Here is a 20,422-nt window from a genome sequence, read left to right as displayed (position 1 = left end):
TATGGAAACACACACACACACACACACACACACATTGCACCTCTCTCTCTCTCTCTCTCTCTCTCTCTCTCAATATCTAAAACACACACACACACACAAACACAAACACAAACACACACACACACACACACACACACACACACGCATACATGCCTACCTTGAAGGGTCTTCCTTGTTGGGAAACCATGGCTTCTCCTCTTACCTAAGAGTCGTGCAATATGAGTATGAATTGGTAGGATATACAACCATGGTGTTTGCCCTCGTAAACTATGACCTACCTATCCCCTCAGGGCCATTTTAAGGGGGGTTTAAGGACTACCTATACCCTCACGACCATCTTCAAGGAATTTAAAAGCCTAAAGTGAGCTTGAAGAAAGCCTAATATTCAAAACACCCATGCCTATTTTGGCATAAAAATTAAGCATATGAAAGATTTATACCAAGTAAACAAGGTAAAGATGTGGAAAAGTGGTAGACCACATCATAGTGCTATATGAGAAGACACCTTGATGTAAGTGTTGTGTTGGCACAACACTTATATGTGCTTTCTTTTGTCCAATTAAATTGATAATACTAGGATATACAACCATGGTGTTTGCCCTCGTAAACTATGACCTACCTATCCCCCAGGGCCATTTTGAGGGGAGTTTAAGGACTACCTATACCCTCATGGCCATCTTAAGGGAATTTAAAGGCTGGGCAAGAATCCCATAGCACTTGTAGCTTGTGATGCAGCCAGGGTTTCGTGTGCTTCGGACTCTGAGGCTGACATCTGTACAGTCACAAGGTATCAGTCTCATGACTGGTGGGGCTTGATACTTTTTTTTTGTATATACATATGTTTAGATATATTTTTTGATGTGGAATAGGTTAGAGAGTGCGTTAGTGTAGAATTAATTTTATGTTAGTAGTAAGTAGTAAGCATATGGTGTGAAGCAGTAGAGCAGGGAGTGAAGAGGGTTGACTCGTGAAAGTGTAGACCCATGAAAGTGCAGACTCGTGAAATGGTGGGCCGTGAAATAGTTGTTTGTGAAAATGCAAACCCGTGAAATGGTGGGTCGTGAAATAGTTGTTTGTGAAAATGCAAACCCGTGAAATGGTGGGTCTTGAAATGTTTGGTCGTGAAATGGTTGGCCGTGAAATTATAGACCCGTGAAAGTGCAGACCCGTGAAATGGTGGGCCATGAAATGGTTGTCCGTGTGGTGAAAGTGCACTCGTGATGACATGGTGAGCTGTGAAAATGTAGACCTGTGAAATGGTTGTTCATGAAATTGCAGACTCGTGAAATGGTTGTTCATGAAATTGCAGACCCGTGAAATGGTGGGCCGTGAAATGGTTGGCCGTGAAATGGTTGTTCATGAAATGGTTGTTTGTGAAATGGTTGTTTGTGAAATTGTAGGCCCGTGAAATGGTGGGCCGTGAAATGGCTATTCGTGAAATTACAAACCCGTGAAATGGTGGGTCATGAAATGGTGGGCCGTGAAATGGTTGTTCGTGAAATTACAGACCCGTGAAATGGTGGGTTGTGAATCTTTTAATAGAATCTTTATACTTGTTTGATTTTTCTTATGTATATGTGATGCGTTTTTGGAATGACATGAAAAACGATGATGATTTCCACAATATAATAGAAGCCATTGATAAAAACAATCAAAAAGAAAAGAAAAGAAAATAAGAGTTAAGCTCCCACCTTGAAGGGAATGGGCGAGGAGATCATAAAGGAAGATGGGAGCTCGAAGATGCGCACACAATTGATTGTAGAAGACTGATAATCGCAAACGATAAAATGACGAAAGAAGAAAGAGAATTTGATTTTATAACGCACCCGTCGGACAGGGCGGCTACCTTAAAGGAAGCCACGTGGCGCTGCGTGAAAATTACCGTTTTTTCATGACGTGAATTGTTTTGGACTTTTTCATGGCGTGAAACCATTTTCTACAGTTTCACGTCGAACTCTTTCGGCATGAAACCATTTTCTGCAGTTTCACGTTGGACCTTTTCGGCGTGAAACCATTTTCTGTAGTTTCACATTGGAGTGCATAAGATCGATTTTTTCTCATTTTTTTTGTTATGCTTAAGCAATCAATCATGCACATGATGAGAGAATGATATAGAGCTTATCTTATACCCATTTGTGCAAAAATTGGATACCTGTTTGTTTATTGCCATGAGAACCAAGGGTTCACCTGGGCTCTGTTGGGCATTTGTTGATGCAATTTTTTTAGTTCCATGTGGGAGTTTTTTATTGTTTCTTGCACCAACTGAACAATGTTGCCTCAGTTTTTGGTTGTGGAGGGCTTTTGTCTACATCTCCCTGGCTGCTGAACCTTTGGGCTCCTATCTACATCTCCCTGCTGAACATCCTTGCCTTTATCTTTGAATTCCTTGTTCAGCTCTATAGCTAGGGTGGGTACTTCTGTAGCCTTGGTCCTAGCCTTGGTCCTCCACATCCCAATTGGCTGATTCTTCTTTTTCCTCCACAGAAGAGGTGGTGTGGTGCTAACTTGGGGTGGGAGTTGGTGTTGCACACTCTTACCACCCTCTTGTTGATGATTCGAACTAATAACTGTATTGACCAATGGATTTGGTTTAGGTATCCATATTGCTGCATTGCCTCGATAGTAGCCTTATGCTTGTAATAAGTCTTTTTGGACCCATTGCTTACGAAATCCTTGGGTTTTCTTCAAGTCCTTCCACTTGGTTCGTGTCGGCAAGGTCAGACTTTTGAACTGTGTGTAGGTTCCTCCTTGGGTTTTTATACTATTTATGGTGTCCTTCTTGACTGGCTGACCCTTAAGTAGGTTCTTAGGCACCCAATTCTGCATACCCTCCTTAGATGTTGGGTGTTGTGTGGACGAGCTTCTTGGAACGGGTGCTGGTGCTGTTTCCTGATGTGTTGCCTGTGTACTTGTTGTTCTTTTATCAGATATGATGTGCTCCCCTCTGTTTGTTGAGTTCCATAAGGATATGGACATGACCTTCTCACCTGTGCTTAGCAATGTTGTTCTCTCGAGTCAGTGGTTCAAAATATTTTTTTAGTTTTCTTCCATTGACATAACCCTCCATTTGGATGCCGTCAATTGTTTCAATTCGGACAGATCCTTGAGGTGTGATTTTCGACACTCCGAACCGTCTCCCAGACCTTAGTATTTAAGTTTCTGTTTCGTGGGTGCTATCGACACCATACATGAGGACAAGATCCCCCATTTCCAGTTCTTTTTGCTTGAGGTTTTTGTCGAACCAACGTTTCCTGCGTAGTTTTTCAACCATGAGCCCATGTGATGCTATCAACTTGGTCTCATCCAGCTTTTCCAAGTCAATTAGTCTTTTGGCTAAAGCATTCTCTATTAGACGCCCTTGTATAGCAATTCTTAAGCTTGGGACGACTAGGTATTCCATGGGCATAACTGCTTCAACCCCATAAGCTAGACGAAAGGGAGTATATCCCGTCGCTACCTTATATGATATGCGATAGGCCCAGAGGACTGCTGTTAGTTTATGCTCCCAGTCTGTTCAATTTGCTTCCAATGTCTTTGTCAAGATAGTACAAAAAATCTTGTTTGTACTTTTTGCTTGACCATTGGCCTATGGGTAATATGGTGATGATTTTCGATGGATTACTAGGAACCCTGTAAGTAAATGATCAATCACCTCATTGATAAAGTGTGAGCCACAATCACTGACTAATTCTAATGGACATCTGAACCTCGAGATGATTTGCTCGTATATAAATCTTGCTGTTGTTCGTGCATTATTTCTCTTTGAGGCTCTGGCTTCTGCCCACTTTGTGAAATAGTCAGTTGGCTACGATTACATATCAGGCTTGGGATGGATGTGCCGCTGGACTAATAGGTCCCACAAAATCTATCTCCCATTTCTCAAATGGTTGTCTTACAATGATGGGGGTTAGTGACATCTTGTCCCTTTGTTGTGGGATAGTGAAACGTTGACATTCTTCGCATCTTTTGACAAATTCTATGGCGTCTCTGAATAACATAGGCCACCATGGTCCTGCTTGAAGAACTTTTCAAGCTGTAATTTCTCCAGCAAAATGCCCGCCAGCTATCCCTAAATGAGCTTCTTCCAATATGGTGGCGAACTCATCCTCTCTAACGCATCTTTTGAGTACGTTATCTTTTCCTAGCTTATAAAGCTCTCATGCAATCTTGATTGATAAGGTGCAGCAAGCTTGATAAGCCATCACATTTTGTCTTTGTTCAAAGAAGGTATTTCCTGCAGAAACCCATAAGCTAGATACTCCAAGATTTCTTCACTCCATTCGGGTACCATGTCTAACTTAAATAAACAGGCATCAAGAAGATCATCATCATCAACACCAGTTGGCTGGCTCCCCATTTGGAATTCTTGACATGTGATTGGCTAACACATGTTGTGTTCCCTTTCTCACCACCGTGACTGTAAAGTCGAATTCCAACAACAATAGCAACCATCGTGTGTGATTCTCCCCATGGTGCAAGGTTTATTTACTAAGTATAGTAAGGCTTGATGTTCCACGAAAAATATAAATTTGTTGACCAAGAGGTAATGTCGATATTTCTTGTGACGACCTAAACCATGGCCAATCCTTCTCTCTCTGTGGTGGTGTAATTCACTTCTACATTGTTTAACTGACAACTAGCGAAGCAAACTAGATAGCCCAATTTGAACTCACCAAGCTGGGCTAATACGCAACTAATTGTAAAATTTGATACATCAATATGCACGTGAAATACGAGATTCCAATTGGGGGGTCGTAGAATTGGTGCGCTAGCCAATGCTTGCTTTAGATGATCATAAGCTTCCTGAGTCCACTCAAAGACAATGAGAAGCTTGTATAAAGGTCTGGCTATTTCAGCATAAAAAATTATGAAGCGTTGATAATACCCCACATGACCCATAAACCTTTGCACTGGCAGCTTCAATATTAGTTTGACCTTACTATCATCAGTGGATATGCCATTCCTTCAGACAATGTGTCCCAATATCACACCATGCTTGACCCAAAACTGACACTTCAAGGGGTTCAATGAAATACGATATAATCGACATCGCTCGAACACTTTCCTTAAGCAAGTCAATGGTCTACCCATTGGGAGTGTACACATAGATCGTCAATGAATACTTCCAACCACTTTTGTAAGTAGTCCTTGAAAGCTGTGCACATCGACCGTTGAAAGGTCTCGTTGGGGCATTTGTGAGGCCGAACGGCATAACTTTGTACGCAGATGTCCCCCACATTGTGTTGAAAGTTGTCTTGTGTTGATCCTCTGGTGCTATGGACACCTGATTGTAGTCGGAGAAACCATCCAAGAAGCTGTATGCTTCTCTCCCACCCACTCTTTCCAAAATGTGTTCTGTATAAGGTAATGGGGGTAGTGATCCTTCTTAGTGGCTGCATTAACCTTTTTAAGGTCAACGCATACCCGAAGTTTTCCATTCTTTTTAGGCACTATCACGATTGGTGACAGCCAATCTGTATGTTCGATTCATAGATGAAATCCGCAGTAGTGAGCTTATCAAGTTCCTCCTTTACAATTGACGCATACTTAGGATTCATCTGGAATGGTTTTTGCCTGGTTGGTCTCGAACCTTCCATGATTGGAATCGTATGCGGTACCCCCTTCATCTCATTGTAATTCCAGGCGAAATAATCTTTAAATTCCTTAAGGAGAGAAATGAGCTCTTCCTTCTCTCTACCAAAGTCAAATCCTTAGCAATGTATATGGGTCGAGCTCCTTCCCCTGGTCCCGCAATATCCACTTCCTTGACTTCTGCTAGGCTATCGTATAATGCGGATAGCCCATCCTTTTTCACCCTCGTTAGCTGTCAGTTAGACCACCCTACGCTCGTTCAATAGTGTAGTTCTTGAAATGGTTAGGCACCGAAAGTAAGTCTGCCATGATCTTTTTTGCTTCATGTTCTGCATCTGCTAGGGCTTTATTGCGTTTTTGGCATCCTGCTTTTGTAAGCTTGGGTGCGTCTGGCACTTGAAGGACGACCTTCTCTTTATGCCTCCCCTCCAACGATATCTTACTCAACTCCTCGTCCCAATCCTTTGAGAATTCATCGTGTACCTTAGTAGCCTCAAGGTATCTCTACCACTGGGTGTCCGTAGGTTTGCTTTGTAAGCAGGGCATTTTGTCAGGCTATATATCGTTTCTGTCTCTGCCATCGTCTGAGGCGTTGAGCACTGGTACGGCTTCATGCCACAGTACTTGATGTTTCCCCTCCTAAATCCTCATCCATAGTCTGCCAATTAACCATGCAGATAGAGGTCGTAGGGACGGTTCCAGATTCCAAATACTGGGTTCCCCTGGGCTATATTACATCAATGGTAGCCAACACATGCATCTAGTTTTCATTGAAGTCCAGAGGAGGTAGTGACGTATACATTCTCGTTTCCTCCTCATCCTTGGATTCCCCCTCTGCAGGTTTGCATATTTGTATGGACATAGATCATTCCGTTGTGACCGAATCATTGCCAAACAATTGCCCTTCTATGGGGCGTGCTTTCCATGCTCTTAGATCAATCTTCAAGATTTGTGAATCCCTACGTACATATACAGGGATTCACAAATCTTGAAGATTGATCTAAGAGCATGGAAAGCATGCCCTTCCATGGGCCGTGCTTTCCATGCTCTTAGATCAATCTTCAAGATTTGTGAATCCCTACGTACATATACATGATCCAAGGCCCAATCATGCACCAATTTGGATTTCCTCATAAAAGGTCTCCCCAATATTATGTCATATGTATCCGGTTGGCGTAGGAAGTCCATGACCACAAATGTATGACGATAGCGAAACATAAAAAGTCTAAATTTAACATTTTCCAAGAGCCCAATGGGTCTTGAAGATGTTCCATCAACCATTTTAACGATTAAATCTGCTCTTTTTAGATCAAGTTTTTCCCAATTTTCCTAGCAACGTTTAGTAATGATGCTAACCCATGCCCCACCATCCACGATAGCCAATGCCTGGTATCTATTATGATGAATCGGGATGGTAGCGTTTGTGTCATCGCTTTCATAGTAGCATCCCAGTAGGTTAACCAGTATCTTGACGACTCGAGTTTCCCTTATATGCTTCAAGGTTCTTTCTGCCAGAGGTGGCAGAGTCTCATCTATAGTATCAGCTGGCCTTAGGCCGCCTTTGACCCATTCTTTTACGTCTGTCCATAAGGTTGGTGAATTGTGTAATAGTTGCCCCAATGGCATTTGGATAGGCGTGGATAGCACAGCCACGAGACTCCCTATATCTCTAGGTTCTTTGGTGGAGACATAGGGCTCTTCCCATGTAGGTGTCTCATATTCTACCACAGGGAAGGAATGGATGGACTCCCCTAACCCATTTTCTTCAAACATTCTGGACATTGTGTCTGCTTGGGACTCCTCTTCTGTTCCTTCTGGAATTGGGGTTGGCACGTCCAATACCCTATCCCGATTTGGCTCGTTTCGTGGGTAAATTGTATCCCTTACCTTGTTGGCTCTTAGCTTGGCATCATGAAGCCGTTGGTATTCTTCGACTAAGGCCTTGGCATCTTTAAGCTTTCTTATTTCTTCGTCGGCATTGGGATATTCACCGACCCTCTTAGGAGTCGTTCGTTGCTCTCCTTGCTTCCCTTGATCTGATCCTCTATAATTGATCTTTTGACCCTCTTCATCCTTCGATTGGGTGGATACGATATCAATTGTATCTTCTTCGGATCCATCTTGGATTGTGACTCGTGTCTCACCCTTACCCACTTTTTTAACTCTTCTCCTTTGGCCAGTTTTGGGAATAGTTGCATCCGCTCGATTTTTTCCCTTGTCTTCTAGTTGAGCTTGAGCTCTTGTTAGGACATTGAGCGGTGTGATCTTCCTAGGTTGTACACTAATGGTCTGGATGGCGGTTTGATTGGTGGTAGGGGCAGGGTTACTTGCTCGATATGGACAGTCTTTGATTAAATGATCAGTACCGCATTTAGTACAGGTGAGCACTGGCATGTCATTGGGCGAGACCGCCACTTGTTGTGGTTGATGCGTATGACTCATATTCTTGTTAGGGCAATCGACTACTCGATGTAGCCCTCCACAGCCAAAGCATTGGAGCGGTCCCCTTCTAAAATTCGAGTTCATGTCCTTGGCCTTCCATTGTATCGTGGTTTGAAACACAGGTACTGGCGTGTTATTCTATAGGACGTAGTATTCCGGTGTAACTTCCGTCGTATCCTCGTAATACTCTCCGTTAAGTTCTATTTCCCACACCATATCAACATCTTCTGACAGCTCTTCAATCAACACCTGATTGATCTTAACCTGTGGTGGTTGTGGTGGCGGTGGAATTGGTGGCGACAAGGGTGAAGCGTCTTGCGTCCGGAACATTCCCCTAGTAGGCAAGTAAGAAGAGTTGGGTTGTCCTGCCGTTAGGCAGTGATCTGTACAAGTGGTGCTAGTAAAGCCAATGGGGCTCTGAGTGTGCTGATAGCTATGTAACATTTTGAAACCTTGTATATCTACACATTGAAGTGTCATGATTTCCTAATTTTACACAGTGAGCACAATAGAGTAATGGCCTTGCTCCTCAACTGTGGTGGTGTGATTTAATCTACACATAGAGCACCACACCAATTCCCTCGGGGTTAAAGGTGATTATGCCCATGCCTAGATGTTTCTCTTCCCTCCTTGACTTTCAATTTTTCTAGTATGGCATTACTGAGCTCATCCACCATCATGTTTCCGACTTGCTTGCTTTAGGTTTCGATTTCTTGGTGTGGCTCGAGACATGCGAAGTCGTAGTTGCTGAAGATGTTTAACATCTTCTGGCTGTGGCAATTCTAACATATTGTCTTCATATTAGATTTCCAATTTGCAGCATGCATCAAGAGTAGGTAATCGTGCATTTTATGGTTTTTAAACTCCTCCGGAAACAAGGTAACAACAACTGATCATCAGTTAACCTTTCCCGAAGTTTGCATCTCAAATTTAAGTGCTTTAGATGAGAAACATAGTCTCTCATTGACTCTTCTTCCTTTTGTTTAATATTATGTAATTGTGCCATAGGGCTCCACCTTTCACCACTACGGGCAAAATTGGCACAAAGACATTCTTTAGCCTTGTGAAGTTAACTTTATCCTCACGCTTAAGAGTTTGGAACCACTCATGAGCTTTTCCTTCCAAGGTCAGTGAGAAGGCATGTATCATGGTCACATCACTTACCGGCCCATAGGTTTCACATGTGGATTCAAAAATCTCTACATGGATAGGATCCCCGTTCCCAGAGAACTTTTGGACAAGTTTTGAAATGATATGTGGTTTCATCTGGGAAGGTCGAGATTAAAGAGTAGTACCTAGTTCTCTGACCATCCCCCGACCCATCTTTGTTGCCATATTCAGTAGATCCGCCCTCGTGTCTACATTAAGGTCCATGTCTAGGTCCTTGGGGAATTTCTTCCCCCCTTCCCAGGCCATGTCCCCTACTTGTATTGACCCTTCTAGGTATTTCGGGTCCAAGGGATGGTCCACGGTATCTTGGAATGACCCCCCATTCGTCGCCTCCGTACGTCTTTGTAGAATCAGGAGTTCCATGTCTTGTAGGAATGTAGGATTATTGATCATCTGCTAAATATCCTTTTTGGTGCAGAGTCGGTCCTCTACTTCAACTACCCTGCCTGCCAGGTTACCCTCTTCTTCTATGGTTGTAAATCCTTCCTATGTTCTGGATTCCTCGTTTATGGGTTCCAAGTTTGGAATTTCTCCCTCACTTCTACCCATAGCTATTTTTGGTTCCTTCTCCTGTGATTGAAGTGGGTTGAGACTTCCCGTTTCCTTCTTCTTAGCTCGTCCTACGAGTGTCGAGCTCTTGTTTCCTTAAGCTCAACTCTCGTAGTTGTCGTTCCACCTCACTCCGTTTGAGGTCTAACTCTACTTCCTCGGTAGTGGGGAATAATATTTGACCCGTCCTAGCCGCACTTTCCATGTCTCGTCTTATTTGAGGGGTGCCGATTTAGACAGCCTAGAATTCAACAATTGGAATGGCACTTCTTGTTGTGGACCAAGTCCGACGCTGGTTGACGGACCCATGCCCGCAGATTGCACTTCTTCCTCATGGCTGGTTTGGAGACCAAAAAATCCCCAGGGCGATATCAATGATACCACTAGACCTGGTTGGGGAGGGTGGTTTCTCCTCTTCCCCAAACCCAGGGTATCTCAACCCTTCTTCCATGGACTCTTCACTACTAGTTTCAATGGTGGTCAGGTTTCTTAGACACTCAGGTGTGTGCTTGCAAAATGTCATGATCCCACACTTCTTTAGTAGGAAGATCCTAGATGATTCGATGCACTATTGTCAGGTGTAAGATCGTCTCCGATGAGTTTTCCGGATCTTAAGTGCATGTATATATGATTTGATAAGCAACTTAATTTGATTTTACTTTTGATTTTATTGCTCTGTTTCAGATGCCGTGAAACTGCAGATAGTGGTTCACGTCGTGAAACTGCCAGAACTGGTTCATGTCGTGAACGTTCTCCTGCACTTTCACACGTGCTTAAAAATTTATGTACCCTTAAGGTTGGATTCCCTCTTTTTGGTATAATACACCTTCCTTAACTGACCCTTGTGGCCTCGGTTTGTCCAATCATTGGTTTTGGCCTACTCGTGAATCAGTAGAAAAATCGTTTCACGTCGTGAAACAGTAAGGGTTTCACGTCGTGAACAGTCTCGGATCATTTAATGTCATGAAATAGTAAGGGTTCCACGCCGTGAAAACTTTAGATTGTTTCACATCGTGAACACCTTCCTGAACTTTCATGTGCCCAAAAATTTTGGCAGATTGCAAGGTGTCAGGACAAGATTTTCTATTTTTGGAAGGGGAATCCCATGATTTTTGGCATTAATTACGATAGTGATTTTGTGAGAGATTAGCGACGTGAAACTGCAGGAAACCGTTTCACGGCGTGAACAACTTTCTTGCACTTTCACGTGAAACTTCCTGCGTCGAATTTGGTGACTTTGGGTGCGTAATACTTATCCAATTGATAGCAAATCGACAGTGCCCCTCCTAAAAAACGAAATGCAAGTTCTTGGCACCTTCAATGGTCCCTTATGTTTTTGACTTTTATGGATTTTTTGAAACAGAAAGAAAACAACACACCAACCGGCTCATTCATATAAAAAAAGAACAAACACTCCACTGCAAACACACACAACATCAACCAATTTCTCACAATTTAGGGGGGGAGTAGAGTTGATGTCAATGATGCCCAAAAAGAAGGAAGAATCATGCCTAAGAAATGTCGATGAAGAGGATCTTCCATGCACCAAAAAATGAAGCGAGGGAAACTCCCCCACCTCAAGGGGGTAGATCATGGAGGTGAGGGGTGCTCCCCCACCTCAAAAGCTAATCCCATCTGCCACAATCCCAAATGTAAATAGGGAACTCGAGATGATCCCAAAGGTGTATGTCAAGATCCCACATGTGTGAGGCTAGAGTTGGTGCTAATAAATACCAAGAAGAAAGGTATGTTGATGTAGAAGGTGGCATCGATGAGTTCCATGGAAAGTAAATGTAGAGTAATCCAGGATCCCACACAAAGTATGTTGATGTAGAAGGTGGCATCGATGAGTTCCATGGAAAGTAAACGTAGAGTAATCCAGGATCCCACACAAAGTATCTCAAGGCAGGTGCCCAAGAAAAGGCCAATGATGAATGGTGTGACCATGTGAACTAAGGCCTAAGGAGGAAGGTGGAGCAAAGGTCTCCAAATATGATGTGGAATGGAAGGGTTGAAGAGGCTCCCCCTAAAAAGTTGTAACAAGGGCGGAGGTGAGAATCCCCTCAAAAGTCAATCTTTGTGAGGATAAAGTGTTTGCACTTGAGGATCCTGGGTCCCAAATGTAAGTGCTAAGAGCGAGTATGCTTGCAAATGCAAGTGATGAGTGAGAACCATGCAACATGAGGGTAGTGGATGATGATGGAAGTGGTGCACACACCTTGAACGGTGGCAAGTAATCACATAGGTGAAGGGTGTGCCCAAAAAAGATGTGGTAGGGGAAACATCCTCCTCAATAAGAGAAAGAGGGAGCTCAGATACATTGCTTGATGGTGAGGATATGTGAGGCGTGGGTGGGCTCCTCCCAAGGCTCAAGATGTGGTGATACAAAGCTCGATGACAAGACCATAGGGGGCGTGTGGGGCTCCTCGTGATGCACCATGATGTGGGTAACAAACATGTGACACGTGGGAGTTGTTCCAATACCACTTAACCCAGGGATACATGGAAACTGACATGCTGAAGCCACTAGAGGTTGAGGCAGGGGGGGAGAACCCATAGGAAGGGTGGTGCATGAGGCCCCACCAAGGGAGCCAATTAGAGTGACCTTTCATATGGGAGTCACAACACCTACCAACCTATTAAGAATGGCTGAAGAAATAGGTAGGGGGGTTGCTAGGGAGTTAGGTATCACACCAACACCACAAAGGGCAACACTAGTCAAGCTCAACCATGTAGTGAGACTGACACATAAATTCTCAAGTGATGGGAATCCCATACAACACCTTGAGATATTTGAAGTAGTATGCAAAACTTGTGGGCCTATTAGCAACCAAACAAAAATATTTACATTCTCTCTTACATTAAAAGGGAAAGCACACCAACGGTATTGATTACTTAAGTGGTTTGTCCCTCAACAATGAGAAGTGTAGCCTTACAATTTTTATTTCGCTACTTAATTGCAGCGGAGTACATATGTGTACTTCACAACACTATTATGGTCCCAAGACCGCCATTACCTTGTGAATATATAGCTTGATTATTTCTAGTCAAAGTGTGTGGTCCTCTCTCATGGCATAAATCTTAGGATGTTTTACCTTTTAAGAAGTGTGTGGTCCTCTCTCATGGCATAAATCTTAGGATGTTTTACCATTTTCCTTTTAAGAAGTGCTTGACCAATGTTGCAAATGCAAGAACAAATTTGGCTTTAAAGGGGAAAAGAGTATTACAAAGGAAAAACCCACCTTGGAAACCAATAAGTTTTTCTAAGTTTGGTACATTAAATGTATGTATGTACGTGTAAATATATATTATATATACATATACACACATAGAAGTATATACGTATGTATGTGTTTGTGTGTGTGTGTGTGTGTACATATATTATATATACATATACACACATAGAAGTATATACGTATGTATGTGTTTGTGTGTGTGTGTTTGTGTGTGTGTGTGTGTGTACATTTATTATATATATATTATATATACATGTAAAGGTATGTATGTATGTACATGTGTGTGTTTGTGTGTGTGTGTGTGTGTGTGTGTGTGTGTGTGTGTGTGTGTGTGTGTGTGTACATTTATGGCATATAAGGTCGTGATTTTTTTTCTTGCTCAAGAAGTTTGCATATCGAGGAGGTTATTAGAGGTACTCAAGATTTAAGACTTCATAACCATCGACAAACTGCAAGGGAACTCAAATTTGATGGTAACCATGCAAGAAAAATATGACTCCATTTTAAAAAGCCAGTTAGGGTCTTGTTGAATTCTCTTTGAAACATAAAGGCATCATCATTATGTAGGCTTACAAAGTAAAATGATGGTACTTTGAAGTAAGTAAAAGGCACTTGTTACTTAATATTTGCACATATCAAAGGATTTGGCTTTTGAGAGACTTGCTCCTACAGCTTGACCGACCATAGTTTGCACTATCCTAGCTTTGTTAGCATTGGTGATGAAAGAGGGGGAGGGACATGCCTATAAAATGGATGTAAAATTAAGTTTCCATCAATGAGAACCTTGAGGAGGACCATATGTGGAGCAATCATCAAGATTCATGGTTCTTAAATATGCCCAAGATTCATGGTCCTTCTTAAGTTTCCTCAATCAGAACCTTAAAGAGGACGTATATGTGAAGAAATCACCAAGATTCACGGTTCTTAAATATGGCCAAGTGCATAACAATAAATTGATGCTTACTGTTTTAGTATTAATCTTTTGCAGTTGTTCAAATGCAAAGTGTTGTGTCTTTATGAGCATGGCATGCATATGGTCATTGCTCTCTATATGAATGACCTAGTCAACAACAAAAATTTGACAAACACAACAAATGCTTAGTGAGTGATCTTAAGCATATATATTATTGTATGGAGAAAAGATCTAGCAAAAGCTTATATATATATATATAGATGTATGTGTGTGTGTGTACATATATTCACACACACACACACACACACACACACATATATATATATATATACACACACATATATATACATGTAATATATATATATATATATATATATACATCTACATACACACGCACACACACACACACACGCACGCACGCACGCACACACACACACGCACGCACACACACACACATCTCTCTTAACTTATACAATTTTGCTACCTAATTTCTCTAAACTAAGGGTTTTCATTGGACCCTTGAATTTTTTAACATGTTTCTCTGAGAATTTTGGGAACTTCTGGGCATTCTTGAACATGTTCTTTAACCCAATATTGGGTCACTTAATGACTAAAGGCTAGAATTTTTGTTTCTTTGAGAATTTTGGGAACTTCTGGGCATTGTTGAACATGTTCTTTAACCCAATATTGGGTCACTTTTAATGACTAAAGGCTAGAATTTTTGTTTCATTCATTTTCTTGTCTGAGCTGAGATTTCTTTTTAGCTTCTCTTGGATTTTCATCTGGAGACCATAAATGAAATTGGCTTTTTTATTGCTATAGAATGCACACACACACATAAACACACATCATACCTCTCATAATGTCAAATCTTTTCTATTTATTGCTTGGGATAACCTTTTTTTTACTTTAATGTGGGCACTAGGCTATATACTTTAACTTGAAGGAGTCCCAAAATATAACTTATTGGTTAACCCAATTTGAGTAACTTTATTGTTACTCAAATTAAACCTAACTCTAGCTCTACAATGAGGAGACAGGCAACACTAGATAGAGAAGATGATGGCGCCATTTTTGCTTTTGGACTACTCTATTTAAGGCTCCACTATATGCCTGTAATGATGAGAGGCCACATGGGCTGCTGATGCATGAAGATGCCTCGACTGAGGATTTGCTATAAATCAAGACAAATTTGGGGTGAGTGGCACACATTCACTACTCTGCTTGTGTATTGCTTACTTAGGTCCCTCACTTAGCCCTTTGGGTATGTTTTGATCATGGGTCTATTGCTTACTATGATCGGCACGCCTTCTTCATAGGTGCAATGTATATTTGAATTTCTCTTCTAAAAAATCCACACGCACACACACACACACACACACACACACACACACATTTCTCTTCTAAAAAATCCTTTTTATTAAATATTCCCAAATTGTTTTTTTCAATAAACTCTCATATTGAGTTCTTTTTGTTTTTTTAAGAAATAAACTCCGAACTAAGGGGGAGATGACTTATTTAGTGCCGTGATGGAGGGGTCTATTATAGTTGGCAATATGAACACCATTTTGGGATTGTCATTTATTATCTAACTACTAGTGGTTATGTTTCTCTCTTGTTTGAAGTCGGGATCCCCTATATCTGGTTTTTCTACAAATACCCTGTCCTGGGTGTGGGGCTCTGCTTGGTGTTTAGCACTTCATGGCTTGGAGGTTGAGGCTTTGGATTTGCTGATCTAGCCTGTTTTGTGGTGGTTGTGGATTGGCGCATTTAGTAGATACATCCTACCATACATTCTGGCCTGTTTTGTGGTGGTTGTGGACTGGCGCATTTAGTAGATACATCCTACCATACATTCTGGAGGGAAACCTTTCAAAGAACTTCATCTCCTATATAAGTTAAGGTGAGTGATCTATTCACTCACTTAGTCTGCATTTGTCTTGCTGTCATGACTCTACTCCTTGCATGCGGTGGGAGACCTTTCAACTAGGTGCTTTTTTCTGTTCTCATGTAACTTGGCTTACATTTTTAAATGGTTCATTGCAAGTTGATGCAATATTATGCAGATGCTAATGATCTGTTGGGTCTGATAGAAGCATGATGGATGTTGGTTGTTGTTAGGATATTTAGTGCATGGGCTTGATGCTTGCTTGAGATTTTGCAGTCCTCTAAGCTCTATTTTTGTCTGGGTCACCTTCTGATCATCAATGGTTTTCATTTGTTGCCTATAGATTTGTAAAATGTGAAGTAAATGGTTCTTGGTGTAAGGTATTATGTTTTTCTTAGGTTTCTACATCTACTGTAGGTTTCTTAACTAATAAATTTAGGAGGTATGGAATGCCTACCCTTCTGATCAAAACCTGAATTATACTGGTCTTGAGAGAACACATCATGGCTTTTTTTGACTAACTGCATTGGAAAAATTTCCTTTGTTGTTTTCACCTAGTCTTGGCAATGTTTGGGAAGTAGACTCACTTCTCCTTTGCTCTGTCTATCTATGAGATTCTAAGTCTCCTCTGCAACTTCTGTATTGGTTAGGTATGGATGCCTTCTATCCTCTGTTTAGTTTTTGAGGTATTTATTTTGGGTTCCAACTCCACTTGGGACCTGATTGCTTTTTGCTATGTAGTTTTGGAGTGGTCTTTTTACAAGACCTGGTATCATTTTGAGATAACAATGTTAATGGTGTCTGTATACACTAGTAGAAATGTTGAGGAGTTCTTGAATGAAGGGTTTTCTTGAACTAGTTTACAGGCTAGAAAAGGTTGTGACTTGAAACTATGGCTCAGGGCTTCTTGCCTCTAACTGGTTTGACCCTCATAGAGAGGTTTTCCTCTAAACCCTCAATTTTTCTCCATGGATTCTACCCATGCTCTGTTTTTTCCTAGTTGGTGATCATCTTGAGTAAATTCTATCCATACAGTGGGCATTAGCTTGTGTTTTTCTACTGGTACCAGAAGATTTTGGCTTTTTTTTTTGAAAATTTCCATATTGGGCTATGACATATGATGAGACTTTTTACCTAATCATATTGCTTTTTACTGACACAGCAGAGGCATCCCTTGACTGGTTTGATTATGGGTAGTTTTTGCCTACACATAGGCTCTACATGCTTTAATCTAAGGGTTAATGTGATGTTCTTTGTAGTACTGATTTTGGGATATAATGAAGGAATGAAAAAACATGAATAGAGTATTATGATTATAACTCATGGACATTTGTTGAGTTCACATATAATGGTCTAAATTTGCATATTGAGATTTGGATCCTTTTGGTGAAGTATATAGTGTAACTTTGAAAAAACTAAAGTAATTGTGCCTCAATTGGCAGATTTTTGTATAGAGCATAAAAATTCTTTTTCATTAACAAAAATGAAGCATGTGTGTACTTTACAGTTACACCTTTGGTATTCATTGGTCCATACACCATTATAAAGCATTTGAAATTAAAATTTAAGTCAGCATATCTAGGCTTGACCTAGCATGATAATAAAGAAGTTGTAAATTTTTACTGGGATATTCTCTCAACACTCCCTGATTAGATAATTAGCTAGTTGGATTTGGTATAGCTTGCCTCTTGATATAATTTCTTTTAGGGATTTTTTACTACATTAGAGACCTATGACATGTGTAATGTTGAGTGACATCGATGCAAGTGGCTGAGTCCCCTGACACCTGCAAGACACATCCAAACTAACACATTTGTTTGTCTGTTTGTATGGATGCAGGTAATAGGACTCACCTTCTTTGGATTGCATGTGTGAAAAAGGGTTTCTCTGCCTCGGCTTGTTGTGTTTTTTCTCTCGCACTAGATCTAAATTTCATCTTGAAGTTTTACTTGAGACTCAGTGCTCCAGAAACATGATGTATTGCACAGATGATGAAATATATCATGTTTCCATTCATATCTTGAGTATAGAGTGTCTTTTGAATTTGGTATTTAGGTGTAGGGTATTGTATTATGTTTAAAACGAAAACACACACTCTAGCTATAGGGGTTACTCTCTTCGGAGATAGTCTAGATACTCATACTCAAACTCTTTATACCTCAGCCGTATACAATTCTCGCTATCATTGTGCTTTTAGCCGATAGTCTTAAAGATTGAATTGTATGCTGATTGAGGTTGGAGCAGCTTGGCTCACAACCGTGGTGCCCTTAGGTTGGTTGGTTTTAGGAAGTCTAGCTTCAATAGTACCTTTCCTTTGACTAATACTCTATTTTATGTCTCATAGATTTTACCCCTTTTCAAAGGGGCAGAGATTCCTTATGAGACCATTCACTGTTAAAGGCCTACCAGCAAGTTTTGGCATGCATCAAGACCGAAGAAGCACAGGATATTATCATGTCCTTGGTTCGACAAGAGCCGTGCTGCCAACAAGGCTCTCTTCTATAACTCCTGCTCTTTAATGATTGGGTTAAGCTTTTGGCTGAGCTAGATAAGGATAAGGAAAGTCTACAAACAATTCTCGCTATCACTGTGCCTCTAGCCGATAGTCTTAAGATTGAATTGCTTGTTTAGATTGAGGTTGGAGCTTGACTCATAGCCATAGTGCCTTTGGTGGGCTGGTTATAGTCTACCTTCAAAAATACTCTTTTTCTTCTCTCTTTAACGGTTTACATGCAGCTCACTACATTTACCGAACAACATAGCCAGTGGATTCCAACTGGAATTTATCCAGCAAGTGGCTTGTTTCTGCCAAGGGTTAAATGAACCATTAGATTCCTGCCTTGAAGCAATGAGGCCAAGCACATTACAGGATGCTCTCATATGAGCAAAGCCCCTTGTGAAAGAAATGAGGACTGACAAACCTAAGCATCAAAAGAGATCTTACCCCTAAGGCAAATCCTAAAGATCAACCCTACAAGAAACCCCAACAGAATTTCCCCTACTACAATAGAGGGCGACAAGGCAACTCTTTTGTCCCCCGCTCGTATGCTGCTTCTTCCAGAGAAGGCCCTCTGTGTTTTGAGTGCAATGAGCCACGACACTTTAGGGTCAACTGTCCCAAGATGGCAACATCATTTCCCCAAGGTGGCAGAGGAAATCAAGGCCGTGGAACCCCTATCCACCAAGGTGCAAGAGGCGGTGGGCATGGCAGAGGCCGCGGAGGAGCAGTTGCTAGGACCGCCTGTATTATAAGTGAAGAACCGACCTTGGAAATGGCTGAAGAAGAGCGCGCCACCGTCCATGCGGCAGTAGAACACCGAGGTCTGAATAAACAATTTGGTGTAATCCAAACCCCAGCCACTCATCACGGTAAGCCATTTCAACTTTTGATTGATTGTGGCAGTACCCATTCATTTCTTTCTCCTAGGTGTTTGCAAAAATTAAACTTGGGTCAAAAAATAGCTAGAAGAATGACTGTAGAGTTAGCCAATGGGAAAGAAGTAGTATCTCGCCACTCTATAGGAAACCTTGATTTTGAGCTGGGTAATGAGCGAACTCATGGCCACTTTAGAGTCTTGCCATTAGGAATTTATGATGGAATCCTTGGGATGGATTGGTTAATTACAAACAAAGCTAGCATTCATTGTAATAACCAGGGGAGTATCACTTTTGAAAATGAGCATGGCCAAGTAATATCCGTTCAGGGGATAATAAGAAAACCTAAATCTAGGGTAGTCAAGGCAAAACATCTTCTCAAGGGAACACGTAAGGGTCAGCAAGTTTTCTTAGTCAAGCTCAATAAAGCCATCGAACCTAGTAAGGAGACAAAACCCTCTTGGCTCCAAGAATTCTCCGACATCTTCCCTGACGAGCTTACAGGGCTACCGCCTCCTCGAGAAGTCGATCATGAAATCGAGGTGATCCCTGGGGCTCAACCCGTCTCAAAAACGCCCTATAAAATGTCCCTTCCTGAAGCCATTGAACTTAAAGAGAAACTTTCCCAACTCATTGAGCAAGGATTCGTACGCCCGAGTAGCTCTCCTTGGGGGGCACCTATCCTTTTCCAAAAAAAGAAGGATGGAACTCTCCTCCTTTGCATAGATTATCGAGGGCTGAATCAAGTCATCATCACTGTCAAGAATAAGTATCCTATCCCTCGCATCGACGAAATTCTTGACAGGCTTCATGGGGCCAAAGTCTTCTCAAAAATAGATTTGAGGTCTGGTTACTATCAGATCAAAGTCAAGGAAGCAGATATACCCAACCAAGACAGCCTTCAATACCCGTTATGGCCACTATGAGTTTACTGTAATGTCATTCGGGTTAACCAATGCTCCTGCAACCTTCAACCGCCTAATGCAAGATATATTCCATCCTTACTTGGACGAATTTGTGCTTGTTTTCTTTGATGACATCTTAATCTACTCCAAATCAATGGAAGAGCATGAGGAGCATGTGCGTAGAGTTCTACAATTGTTGCACAGACACAAACTCTATGCCAAGAAGAGCAAATGTACCTTCTTTACTCATCAAATTGAGTATCTTGGGTTTATCGTCTCCAAAGATGGCATTTCAGTAGACCCCGCCAAGGTCTAAAGTGGCCACCCCCTAAATCAGTTCGTGAAGTTCGTG

This window comes from Cibotium barometz, chromosome 51 (assembly GCF_041138505.1).
Source record: "Cibotium barometz isolate CiBa-2024 chromosome 51, ASM4113850v1, whole genome shotgun sequence".
NCBI lineage: Eukaryota > Viridiplantae > Streptophyta > Polypodiopsida > Cyatheales > Cibotiaceae > Cibotium > Cibotium barometz.
The sequence above is the reverse complement of the archived record's forward strand: the minus strand, read 5'-3'. Positions refer to the sequence as shown.